Here is a 14,137-nt window from a genome sequence, read left to right on the forward strand (position 1 = left end):
ACAATTTACCCATTCTTCTTTTTTTGAACCATAGCAGTCATAAGATGTTTTGTTAGGATTGAGTAATATTAGTACTTGGTTTGTGACCATAGAATTGAGCAAAGTTAATTTTGTGGAGACTGCAAAGTATGGGAACTTATCCAGTACTTTGGCTTATTAGCCATACTTACTAACCAACTTAAGTAACTCTCTTAAACAACCATGAACAAATATTCTTTGTACCCTGTTTCCCCAAAAAGAAAACAGTGTCTTATATTAATTTTTGCTCCCAAAGATGCGCTAGGTCTTATTTTCAGGGGATGTCTTATTTTTCCATGAAGAATACGGTACACATTTATTGTTAAATGAAAATAAAGGATATTTATTACCTGTACACGGTACGGTTGTACGGTAGTTGTCAACACAAACCAGACAAACTGTGAATCCTACAGTATCAAGAATTTACTCATTTATTCAATGACTATCATCATCTTCTGGAACATCACCATAACAATTCAATTCCTGAATTTCCTGGTGAATTTCTTGTGTCTCCATTTCTTTCAGAATCAGTGGACCAAATCTCTCATGTTTAGTCTGGGGGGTGGGGAGGCCTTATTTTCGGGGAGATGCCTTATATTTCACTCAGAAGGAAACCTGTAAGTAGGTCTTATTTTCGGGGAAACACGGTAAACCATACCAAAAGTAGTAATTTCCTTTCAGATACCTATGTGGTAAGTCACCATTGGTCAAAAAGCTGTTAGTATATTATCCATATGTCGAGTAAAACTAATCTGATGACCTTTTTTGCTATAATTCTTCTTCATGAAGACTGGGAGTGAGATATTAAAACAGTTTTATAGATATTTGTACAGCCAGTGTGGCTCAGTGGTTAAGCATCAACCTATAAACCAGGAGATCATGGTTCAATTCCAGTCAGAGCATGCTCGGGTGGGGGAGGGGGCTTGTCGGAGGCAGTCGGTCAGTTATTCTCATCATTGATGTTTCTATCTTTCCCTGCCTCTCTGTAATCAATAAAAATATTTTTATTTAAAAAAAGAAAAGCCAAAACAGGTTTGGCTCACTGGATAGAGCGTCGGCCTGCGAACTGAAAGGTCCCGGGTTCTATTCCAGTCAAGGGCATATACCTTGATTGCGGGCACATCCCCAGTAGGGGATGTGCAAGAGGCAGCTGATGGATGACTCTCTCATCCATGTTTCTAACTATCCCCCTCTCTTCCTCTCTCTGAAAAACCAATAAAATATTTTTTTTTTAAAGAAAGAATACTAAAAAACAATATCATCTTCTGGAGGGGCTTAATCACAAGGAACAACAACAGCCTGTAATTATTGGAATCCAGAGTTTATCTGGAGTATCTAAATGATTTATTTCAATAATGTGAAATTTGCATTTAAACTGATCCCATCCATAAAATAAATACAAGATGTAATGGCCAAGATCTATCTGGCACTACTAACTACAAACATATTCAAATGAAAGGTGTAATTAACGCATACATTACCTTTTCAGTCAATACTTCCTCCCTATAACTCAGTTTGATTCTATACTTCAAATGTTATGGCTGTAGTGAGGTGGCTAGAGGTCTTGTTTTATCCTATAGGCCATATCTTGCAAGTCTGTTTGGGTTGATTTTTCTTTGAGTGCCAGAGATCATGCCAAATGCTGTTGTCCTGCCACCACCAAAATGGGTTCTGAACCCAAATACAATGTTGACACTGGTATGGTCTTATATGTCTTGGCTAGTTTTTCCTGAATTTCTGTCTTGGGTACTGTTGCCTTCCCAGGGTGAAGGAAGTCAATGAGCATTTGTTTTCATTAAAGTAGTATGCTGGTCTTCGACTTCCTGGTTGGGGTAGTTCCTGTGTTGTTCATCTTGGCCGCCAGTCTTTAAGCAGCCAAGGAGGGCTCAATACTTTGAGTATGTACTTAGGTGTGGAATTTCTGGGGCATGTGGTAATTTTATGTTTAGCATTTTTAGGAACTGTTGAATTGCTTTCCACAGCAGCTGTACAGTTTTACATTCCACCAGTTATGTACAGTGGCTTAAATTTCTCCATATTCTTGCCAACAGTTGTTGTTTTCCTTTTTTAAAATTATAGCATCCTGGCGGGTATCTCATTGTGGTTTTGGTTTGTATTTCCTTAATGACTAATGATGTTAAGCATCTTATTTTTTTGTCCCTTTGTATCTTCTTTGAAGAAATGTCTTTGCACATTTTAAATTGGTTATTTGTACTTTTATTGTTGTGCTGTAAGAGTTCTTTGTGGGTAACTAGACCCCTATATATATAATTTGCAAATTACTTCTTTGCATACATTGTTGTTGTTTTTAGATTGGACATTTTGAGTATTAAAATGTGGCAACTCGCCGAAACCGGTTTGGCTCAGTGGTAGAGCATCAGTCTGTGGACTGAAAGGTCCCAGGTTCAATTTTGGTCAAGGGCATGTACGTTGGTTGCGTGCACATTCCTGGTAGGGGGTGTGCAAGAGGCAGCTGGTCGATGTTTCTCTCTCATTGACGTTTCTAGCTCTCTATCTCTCTCCCTTCCTCCTCTCTGTAAAAATATCAATAAAATATATATATTTTTTAAATGTGGCAACTCTCTTCATTTTTCTCCTGGGTTTGTTAATACTGCTTATTGTAGTGTTGTTTGTAGTGTATTTTTTGTTGTTGTTTAGTGTATTTTTTAACTAATTCTGCAAAATACATATTCTTTGCCTTGTGTGGCAACCAAAACTTCTGTTCTATTAGCTTAATAATCAGCTGAGTGATTGTACAGAGATTTCCATAAATACCTGCAATCAAAAATTCTTTTTATTGAGTTCTTTTTGTACATTGAGGGTATCCCTTAAATGCTTAGCCAGACATAATTATAATTATGCCTTCGTTAGCCTTCACTTCCTGCTTCTGTAAAGCCTCAAAGTCAACCAGAGGTGATAGGTTAGGGCCTTCTCAAGTCTTTCTTGGTCATGTGCACAACCCTGGGCATGCGTGTGACCTTCTATATTTCCAGGAATATATGGGAGCTTTCAATGCCCTTATGGACATCTCATTTTCTGGCCCTTTCCTCCCAAACTCCATGGTTGGTCCATTGTCTGCTCCAACTGTTACCTGTCCCTCAGGCAGCTGTGACTAAAACATTTGCCTGTAAATGTTTTGGACAAAGTCCTGTCATTTCTTTAGCATTGGGCCCCTTTTGAGTTGGTCTTTCAGGAAGCAGCCAGACAGGTGTAGACAAATAATTACATCACTTTGAAAAAGAGATCTGTTCTGGTTCCTCAGTTACCAGCAATGTGAGCTGTTATTTTTAGGGCTGTTCCTGATCTGGGAGTTGGGGTAAATGAAATGCCACAAACTCTGTTCTTAATGGGATTCAACTTTTTTTTTTTTTTAATATATGCACTACTTGGGTTGTTGCAAGCCTTGGTTAATTTCCAAAGTTCAAAAAAAAAAATCTGTTTTGACCATTTTTTTTGGTTAATTTTATGGAGAGGTGGATTTCAAAATTCCTTATTCTGCCATTTTCATTGATGTCATCTCTAAGTATACTTTTGGTCTGAGTCTTGAAAAGACTCATTTTTGCCTCCCTAGTGTTAAAATACTCCAATTATATTAAAAATGTACTTTTTCATTTTCTAATTTTTATTCTATAGAAGAGTGACCACAACCAGTGGTTTGGCTGTGTCTTCTAAATCATTTTTATGTATTACTTATTTTTTTAAAAACATTTTTATTGATTGCAGAGAGGGAGATGGAAAGAGAAACATCACTGATGAGAAAGAATCATTGATTGGCTGCCTCCTGCATGGCCCCCACTGGGGATCGAGCCCTGTGGACACATGGGCCCTGCTGGGGCTTGTGCCCTGACCAGGGATGGAACTGTGACTTTCTGGTTCATAGGTCCATGCTCAACCACTGAGCTATGCCAGCCAGGGTGTACTACTTATTTTTAACCACTACTTATGGTTCAAGACAGGGCATTCACACGGGACCACTATTATTGTGTTGGCTGTTGTCATTCTTTTATTTGACAATTTAAGGGAAAAGAGGTCAGTGCCCTTGACTACATAGTCAGGTATTGCATGTTTTAAAAATTCTTGTGGCTCCCCAGTTGAAAATCTCTATTCCAGATGATTCAGTAAAATATAGAGATGGGGAGGAATATATGGTGTTTTCCAAGTCCTTTTGTTGTGGTTGATTTTTTATATAAGAATTCAGTTATTTTATGACATATTATAGAAACCTCCTTCCAGATATTTATTAGTTAATATCAGCCAAATAGCTAGCTTTATCATGTATCCTTCGTTTAACTGGGTTCTTTATAATTGCACCATTGTATTGTTGATATCTTGACCTAAGTTAATAGATTTCTTTGGCCCATTAACTTGGTATCACTTTTCCTAAATTACTTTCTTACTAAGGTATTTCTTCCCTTACACTTAAAAAAAATAAATCTATGTCATAAAAAATAAATCCTTGTTCCAATTTGATACACTGTATTTTTTGGTTCCTTTAAATCTAAAATATATTTCTGGCATGCAGTTAGTATATCTAGGGTACTATGTACTTTATTTGTTTCTTACCTAAAACACAGGAGTGCTTTTTTTATGAATAAGTAACATGGCTACATTAAAATCCTATTGCTGTGGAAATATTTCCATAGCAGTAAGATGATTTAAAATGTGTGTTTGTGAGTGAATTGTAAAATTACTATCTGACATATGTATTGGAAAATTCCACCAATTCTGCCAATTTTCAGTTTCTGGCACACTGGCTAGAATTTGTACATGAGGAAATCAAACCCTGTTTTCTCTTGATTTACGAATCCCTGTGGTATTTTGGAATATGAAATTCAGTTAAATGCCTGCTACTACCCTGTTTCCCCAAAAATAAGACAGTGTCTTATATTAATTTTTGCTCCCGAAGATGTGCTAGGTCTTATTTTCAGGGGATGTCTTATTTTTCCATGAAGAAGAATATGATACACATTTATTGTTAAATGAAAATGAAATTTATTACCTGTATACGGTACGGTAGTACGATAGTTGTCAACACAAACCAGACAAACTGTGAATCATACAGTATCAAGAATTTACTCATTTATTCAATGACAAGCATGTAATCATCTTCTGGAACATCATCATAACAATCCAATTCCTGAATTTCCTGGTGAATTTCTTGTGAAATTAATTTTCACTCTGAGACAGCCTGGGGGGGCCTCATTTTCAGGGGATGCCTTATTCACTCAGAAGGAAACCTGTAAGTAGGTCTTATTTTTGGAGGCTGTTTTATTTTCGGGGAAACACGGTAAGTGCATCAAATCCCATAATGACTTGCAGTATTTATCTCTTAGTTCTTTTGTATGTATGTAAATGGGATGGGACTGGGGAAAGTGGAGGAGGAGAGTGAAGGACTTATAATTATATTGCTACTTTGACTTTTTAATTCTTTCCTTTCATTTCAAACTTAAAAGTTTTCAGTAGGGCATGGAAGATTTTGTCAACGAAAGAAAATTCCAAACCTATAGAACATTAATTCAGCCAAACTGAGGACATGCCTATAAGCAAGATCTCAAAATGCTCCAGAGAATGGCAGTTTTGAGGGTGTTTTTTTTGTGTGTTTTTTTTAATATATTTTATTGATTTTGTACAGAGAGGAAGGGATTTGTGGTTTTTTAAAATACATTTGGAATCAGAGGAGGGAAGTAAGGAATCTGTAATTGGATGAAAAGTAAAATGGAGAGATAAAATACATTTACATTGCGGGTACAAGATAAAAAGGTTTACAGTGAATAAGGTGGAATAAGATCATGTGCTCCCTTGAGGGTGGTTACACCTCAGAGAGATCTGGAAAAAGGGATTAATCTGACATTTCACAGTTATAACCTAGATGCAGAAGAACAATGGGTAAGGCTTGCTTATGGCAAAGATAAATCTTTACTAAAGAAATTATAAGCCTCGGGTGTGGCTACCCACCTAGTCACTGCACTTGTCATATTTATTACATAGCCTCCTTTTGTCATTCACAATTTCTAGGAATGAGCAGCACTCACAATGAATTTCAATCATATCCAGTGGTTCTTCAAGTTCATGGAGTCCTCGGAGCTCTGGAAGTTGCTGTGTATAGGAAGAGAGAGGGATAGAGAGTTAGAAACATTGATGAGAGAGAAACATCGATCAGCTGCCTCTTGTTCACCTCCTATTGGGGATGTGCCCGCAACCAAGCAACATGCCCTTGACCAGAATCAAACCTGGGACCTTTCAGTCCGCAGACCAATGCTCTATCCACTGAGCCAAACCGGTTTTGGCATGTTTTTCCTTTTAGATTCTGGCAAGAAAACCAGCCAATCAGGAAAACTTTGGTATTGGCTTATTTAAGGAATGGCATAATCAGTAAAAATTACTTATAAAAGGTAAAAATAAAAAGTTTTTTTTTTTTTTAATCTTCTGCAGTTTTAACTTTGGATTTCTTTATAAAAATATATCCATAATCCCTAAAATTTTTCTCCCACTGAAAGATTTGACTTACATTGGGTTACCTTTGTATGTCTTTAATTTTTTAAAAAATATATTTTTACTGATTTCAGAGAGAAAGGGAGAGGGAGAGAGATATAGAAACATCAATGATGAGAGAGAATCATTGATCGATGCCTCCTGTACTTCCCAACCAACTCCCCACTGGGGACCGAGCCGAAATCTGGGCATGTGCCCTTGACCAGAGTCGAACCAGGCACCCTTTAGTCCACAGGCTGACGATATATTCACTGAGCCAAACTAGCTAGGGCTGTATCTCTTAAATTTTATTCAAATCCATGAAATTTAGATCATGAGTCAAAACTATTTATTTATTATTTATTTAAAATATTTTTCTTGATTTCAGAAAGGAAGGGATTGAGAGAGAATCATTGATTGGCTGTTGTTGCCTCCTGTATGCTCCACACAGCTTACAGCCTGGGCTTGGGCCCTGACCAGGAATTGAACCGTGACCTCCTGGTTTATAGATCCACACTCAACCACTGAACCATGTCGGCTGGGCTCAGTGAAATAAGTTCAGATGGACAGAACTTAGAGGGGAGAGAGGTGGAGGGAATGGGAAGAGATTAACCAAAGAACATACATGCATAACACATGGACACAGACAGTAGTGTGGGAAGACCTGCAGTGGGGTAAGGCTGTGTGGAGAGGCAAAGGGGGGATGAATGGAGGACATCTGCAATGCTGTCAACAATAAAAAACAAAATATTATACAGTGTAAAGGAAGCCAAATGAAAGATAACATTTTCTGTTTTCATTTTTTTTAATGTTCAGGAAAGGAAAATCTACAGAGACAGAAAGCAGATGAATGGTTGGTTGAGGTTAGAGATGAGCACAGGGACTGATTGCAGAGGAGGATGAGGGATATTTTGGGGGGATGGAAATTCATTAAAGTGAATTATGATGGTTGCACATAAATTACTGAAGTGTACATTTAAAGCCAATAAGTGTTGTACATGAATTATACCATAACAAAGCTGTTTAAAAGTGCTATATGCAAGTGAAATTCCATGACGGTGAAACTTAGCAATTATTGTAACTTTTATAAAACAAATTTAATGTAATTCATGTCCTTTTAAATAAATGGGGCAAAAGCTGAGTCTCCAAACTTACATTCTTCATGTAATATAAGTTTGTAAAGGTAATCTATTACTGTGCTGGTGTCATTTGCATCTTATTTATTAAATTTAATGTATAATAACATTTAGTTGGTCACTGGTATTAGCTTTGGGGTGAGTTGGAGTTTCATAGGAGAAGGAACCAAGCACAACCAGGTAGGTAGGTAGATTGGGAAAGACTTCATGGCGTAGAAAGCATGTCCAGTGGACATTACTCTATTTCTGTTGACAGATTAGGCAAGTTTGGTTGTACAGGTACTTTAGAGAAAATAACATGAGCAAAAGCACAGAACCTGTTTGAGGAGAAGCAAGTGGTCCTTAAGTTCTACTTTATTTCTGTTTTTCTCCTATTGGTTATAATTTACTATATATAATTAAAAGTTGTGAATTATTAAATGTACCATTATTTTATAAGCCACCAAAAAGATTTAGATTTAAATTTTAAGATGCTTCCAGAATTGTTATAATGGAAAAAAAAAAAAAAAACCTTAAAATTTATTTTGTGACCCTAACTGGTTTGGCTCAGTGGATAGAGCATCAGCTTGTGGACTGAAGGGTCCCAGGCTCGATTCATGCACCGTGGTTGCGGGCACATCCCCATTAGGGGGTGTGCAAGAGGCAGCTGATTGATGTTTCTCTCTCATCGATGTTTCTAACTCTCTATCCCTCTCCCATCCTCTCTGTAAAAAACAACAACAACCCAATAAGATATATATATTTTTTTAATTTTGTGAAAAAATACATAAATTTGCCATAATTTATTTTTTGTTAATCCTCACCAGAGGATTTCCCCCCATTGTTTGTTTTAGAGAGTGTGAAAGGGAGTGGGGAGGAAGGGAGAGAAACATCAATGTGTCTTTCTCACTTTGATTGGTTGCTTTCTGCACAGGTGGGGAGGGAACCCTCAGCTGAACCTGTGACACTTCAGTCTTGGGGCAGACGTCCCAGCTGCTGTGCCAACCCTGCCAGGGCCATCTTCATCATTTATAAGTGTACTTTACACTCACAATATTGGGCAACCCATCTCCAGAACTCTCTTTATTTTGCAAAAACAAAAATATCTTTTTAAAATCTAAAAGTGTATCCATAAATTTATCTGCATGTATCAGAGATTCAAATTAAAAGTGGCTTAAATAGTTTATTTTTACTTCATATAAAGCCCAGAGTCATGGTGTCTCTACAGTCATCATCAGGCTTTTTCTAGTTTTCTGCTTATTTTTAAAACTTGGCCTTCAACGTTATGATAGAAGATCAAGTTCAGTCATCCTAACATTTCAAGCAGTATAATTGAAGAAGGAGTAAAGAAGGGGCATACCTTCTCTTTTTAAAAAAAAAATATTTTATTGATTTTTTGTACAGAGAGGAAGGGAGAGATAGAGAGTTAGAAACATCGATGAGAGAGAGAGTCATCGATCAGCTGCCTCTTGCACACCCCCTACTGGGGATATGCCCGCAGCCAAGGTACATGCCCTTGACCGGAATCGAACCCGGGACCCTTCGGTTCCCAAGCCAACGCTCTATCCATTGAGCCAAACCGGTTTCGGCATACCTTCTCTTTTTAAGGGCTCTCCGGAAATTGCAAACATTACTTTTGCTTACGTTCTATTGGCCAGAACTTAGTAACCTGGCCTTATCTAGCTGCAAAGGAAATAAAATCTTTTTCCCACACTGTCCTGTGCTAGTCAGAATTGGGAATTCTGTTACTCTAAAAGAGGAAAATGGATATTGGGGGATAACTAGTATTCTCTGCCAAAATACTCGTTAAAATTTGTATTTCTTAGAAAGCTTGAATAAAATAGATCAGATCTTTTAATATCTTTTGGACTTGGTAACTATACTCTTAATTAATTTATCAGCAGGAGTCACTGTTGAGCAAGTATTTATTTTTCCTTTGTTCAACCTGTCATTTCTCTCCCAGATCCTGGATTTAAAACTTCTTGAACTGGTTTCCTGGGTCTTGTTTGTGAGCTAATAAGCACTTAAATTCATTGTTAGTAGACTAATTCCCAAAATGTGCCAAAGTAAGATTTAAAAACTGACCAGAGTGCTCCTATGGCAGCACATGTACTAAATTGGAATGATACAAATTAGCATGGCCCCTGAACAAGGATGCCATGCAAATTTGTGAAGCATTTCATATTTTTTATTTCAGACTGATTAAAATAATAAATCTCAAAAAACATCAAAAGGTTAAATTAACAAAAAATGCTTCTTACCATTTAGGAACTCTTAGATGATGTAATTATAATTTGTAATTTAAAGCTCTATTTTCCAGCTCTATAATTTTTGAAAAACAATTACAGTGTTATGCAAGCAACAATAAGTGCTAATGTTTGATAAGCCAAGTTACTTATTTAAGTGGTTTTTAAAAAAATATATTTTATTGATTTTTAACAGAGAGGAAGAGAGATAGAGAGATAGAAATGTAGATGAGAGAGAAACATCGGCCAGCTGCCTCTTGCACACCCCCTACTGGGGATGTGCCCACAACCAATGTACATGCCCTTGACTGGAATCGAACCTGGGACCTTTCAGTCCGCAGACCGACGCTCTACCACTGAGCCAAACCGGCTTCGGCTTTAAGTGTCCTATCCTAGAAGAAGGGCTGCAGCCATGTCTCTTTGCTTTTTTAAGAGGTTGGAGTCCTATCTTTTTTGAAGCATATAGTAAGAGAACAATTTACCAGTTGCTCTCATGTTTTCCTCTCTGACTACATTCTTGTAATTGTTTGTGGATAGATTATAAAAATATATAATGGTATATCCCCATGTTAATATAAAACCAGATTACCTAAGGCCAAATGTTTAAACAGTCACTTCCTCTACAACAGTGATAGCTTAAACCCTTCATAAATTTGTTGTAATTCATTATAATTTTGTATTCATCAGTTGATGGGCATTTATGTTGTTTATTTTGGGGCTGTTGTGGATAGCATTGCTATAAACATTGATGTGTAAGTTTTGTGTGCATAAGTGTTTTCATATATCTTGGATATAAACCTAGGAGAAGAATTGCTGGATCATATGGTAATTCAATGTTTAACCTTCTTGATTCTCCCAGTCCATGAGTATCTTTCCATTTCTTGTATTTTCACTTTTTTCAATAATGTCTTATTACTTTCAGTGTACAGATTCTTCACTTCCTTTTTTGATCCCTAGGATTTTATCCTTTCTGTTGCAATTGCAAATGGCATTGTTTTCTTCATTTCTTTCTGATATTTCATTGTTAATATACAGGGAGGAATACAACATTTTTGTGCATTGATTTTTATATCATGCAACTTTACTATCTATAATAATAAAAGTGTTATGTGCTAATTAGACATACATCCTTCCGCAACTAGCAGAAGCCATTTGGTTTTCCTAGAAAACATCTAAAATTATTGTATATCTGCCTCTAAACTCCATTGCTGTGTCACTTAAATAGTAAAATAATTCTGATTATCTGTGAGAACTATACTTTCTTGGGTTCTGAGATCCTCAATCTACTTTATCTGGTCAATTGTTTCTCAAACTTAAGGAAGCCATCAGTATTACCTTGAGGGCTTGTTAAATACAAATTGCTCCTCTTTCCCTTCAACTCCTCCCCGACCCCAGGTGCTGATTCTTTAGGTCTGGAGGATAGCCCAAGAATTTGCTTTTCTTACAAGGCCCCCTTTTGATACTGATGCTGCTGGTCAGGTGACCACAGTTATGAACCACTGATCCTAGCCTTTCTTGCAAACTTGGAGTAGGGTCCCTATGTGCAGTAGGATGATAAGGGAAATATAAATATGGACAAATGTCCTGTACATCTGGTGTTTCCTGATCCTCTCAGGATACTGTGTCATCTTTTTTTCCTTCACATACCTTCGTGTTCCCACAGAGACAACAGCATTCAGTTTGTATAGACTGAAGCAAGGAAAACAATCAGCAGCTGTATGCGAATTTTATTCCTTTTTATAACTAGAGTTGTAGAAGAGGAGAGAGATGTTTTTTAAAAATAACTTCCACCGATGGGTAGATATTGTTGGAAAGCAGATAATTCTTCTTAAATAATTCTTTATTGTTGAAAGTATTACATGTGTTACCCCTCCTCCCCCAATCATCTCCCTCCTGCCCGCCCCAGGCCCTCACACCTCATTTTTTGTGTCCATGGGCCATTCATCTATGCATACAAGGCCCTTGGTTGATTACCTTCCGCCCATTCACCCTCCCCTGCCTTCCCTCGGAGATTCCCTACTCTCTTCCATAGGAAAGCAGATTATTATTTAATATCAGATAATTTTCTAAAATATGTAATTGTCAAGCAATAGCATTACTTTTATTTTTAATCCTCATTGATGGATATATTTTTATTGATTTTTAGAGAATGAGGAAGTGGGGGGAAGAGAGAGAGAAAAACATCCTGTACCCCCTCCCAAAAAAACCCCACTAGGGATGAAACACAAAACCTTTTGGTATACTGGACAATGCTCCAACCAGTGGAGCCACACAGCCAAGGCAATGCCATTACTTTTATTATAAGACTAGAGGCCTGGTGCATGGATTTGTGCACCAGTGGGGTCCCTCGGCCTGGCCTGCAGGGATTGGGCTAAAACCGGCTCTCCAACATCCCCTCAAGGGGTCCTGGATTGCAAGAGGGCAGTTCTTGGGTGATGCATCCTGGAATTGGGCTTTCTCCTCTCTGGTTCTGGGTGCGGCACCTGAGAACCGCAACTCTGCAGCTCCTGTGTTGAGCATCTGTCCCCTGGTGGTCAGTGCGTGTCATAGCTACTGGTTGGACAGTCGCTTAGGCTTTTATATATACAGGTAGTGTTTGCTGCACTGAACTTAGTAGTTAAACCAACTTGTTTCCAAGTCCTTAGCCTGGGTAAAGAAGAAAAGTCTCTAAAGGAAAGTCTACTGGTTATCATTGGACTTCTCAGCAGAAACTCTGCAAACTAGAAGAGAATAGAACCAAATATTCAAACTACTGAAAGAGAGAAATTACTAGCCATGAATAATATATCCAGCAAAGTTATCCTTTAGGTCGAAACTGGTTTGGCTCAGTGGATAGAGCATAGGCCTGCAGACTGAAAGTTCCCAGGTTCGATTCTGGTCAAGGGCATGTACCTTGGTTGCGGGCATATCCCCAGTAGGGGGTATGCAAAAGGCAGCTGATTGATGATTCTCTTTCATCAATGTTTCTAACTCTCTATCCCTCTCTCTTCTCTCTGTAAAATATCAATAAAATATAAACTTGCTATCTCTCTCCCTTCCTCTCTGTACAAAATCAATAAAATATATATTTTTTAAAAAGTTATCTTTTAGATATGAAGAAGAAATTAAGATTTTCCCAGACATATAGAAGATGAGGGAATTTATCACCAGAAGCCTTCTATTGCAGGAAAAACTCAAAGTAAGATCATCAACAAACTTACAGCATAAACAGGGATAACGTGTGACAACAGAAACATAAAAGGGGATGGATAAAGGACTGAATTTGCAAAAGAGAATGGAGCCCAAATGCACTCAGAAGAAACAGGACTGCTGTATATATGACACTTTTCATAAACTTAATGGTAAACACACATACACACAAAAACTGAGACATAATTTTAAAAAAAGGAAACAGATGAAAAAAGTATGGTATACCACCAATAAATCAACAATCAGAAACACAAAGGAAAAAGAACCAATAAAGGCACAGAGCTACCAGAAAACAATAGATAAATTGGCTATTGAAATCCTCAAACATCAGTGATTACCCTAAATATTAATGGACTGAATTCACCAATAAAAAGGCACAAAGTAACAGATTGGAGCAAAAAACAAAATCCAACCATATACTGCCTTTAGTACACAAATCTAAGCTGCAACCACAAAAATAGGTTCAAAATTATTCTCTAAGCAAATAGTATCCACAGAAAAGCAGGTGTAGCCATACTTATATCGAACAAAATTAAAATCCTTTTTTTCTCTCTCTGTTTTTTTTTTTTTTTCATTTCCACTGCCCATGGAACCTTACAGAGACCTGCATTATATTTTACTTGAACTATAATGTCAGTATATTTTTAGCTTATCCCCTTCCTAGTCCAGAGTTTAATTTCTTTAGGTTTCTCTTTTTCAAAGCATTGTTTTATATTTCCTTCATGTCCTAACCCCACCATCCACTTAATAGTTCATTCATTAAATAATTATTGAGTTCCTAACATGTATCAGACTCTGTGCTCAATTCTGGATACTCTAGATGTCTGAGATTCAGGGGAAAGTATATTCACTACTTCCCTACTTCAAATTCTCCTCAATTACTTCTACTTAGTTATTTTTATTTTTATTTTTTTTAATATATTTTTTATTGATTTTATACAGAGAGGAAGGAAGAGAGATAGAGAGTTAGAAACATCAATGAGAGAGAGTCATCAATCAGCTGCCTCCTGCACACCCCCCACTGGGGATATGCCCGCAAGCAAGGTACGTGCCCTTGACCGGAATCGAACCCGGGTCCCTTCAGTCCCCAAGCCGACA

General features: G+C 37.3%; 1 protein-coding gene, 1 long non-coding RNA gene and 1 pseudogene across 4 annotated transcripts in view; all 3 read left to right on the plus strand.

The window, feature by feature from the left end:
- Positions 1-14,137, plus strand: part of FBXL20 (F-box and leucine rich repeat protein 20) — a 54,177-nt gene that overhangs the window by 9,128 nt on the left and 30,912 nt on the right. The gene's annotated exons all lie outside the window — the stretch shown is intronic.
- Positions 9,694-9,793, plus strand: LOC118702202 (annotated as a pseudogene).
- LOC118702200 lies at positions 12,411-12,974 on the plus strand. The gene is made up of 2 exons (XR_004982666.2): positions 12,411-12,658; positions 12,941-12,974. It is a non-coding gene; the product is annotated as an uncharacterized LOC118702200 (long non-coding RNA).

The sequence above is a fragment of the Pipistrellus kuhlii genome, unplaced genomic scaffold (assembly GCF_014108245.1).
Source record: "Pipistrellus kuhlii isolate mPipKuh1 unplaced genomic scaffold, mPipKuh1.p scaffold_m20_p_37, whole genome shotgun sequence".
Classification (NCBI taxonomy): domain Eukaryota; kingdom Metazoa; phylum Chordata; class Mammalia; order Chiroptera; family Vespertilionidae; genus Pipistrellus; species Pipistrellus kuhlii.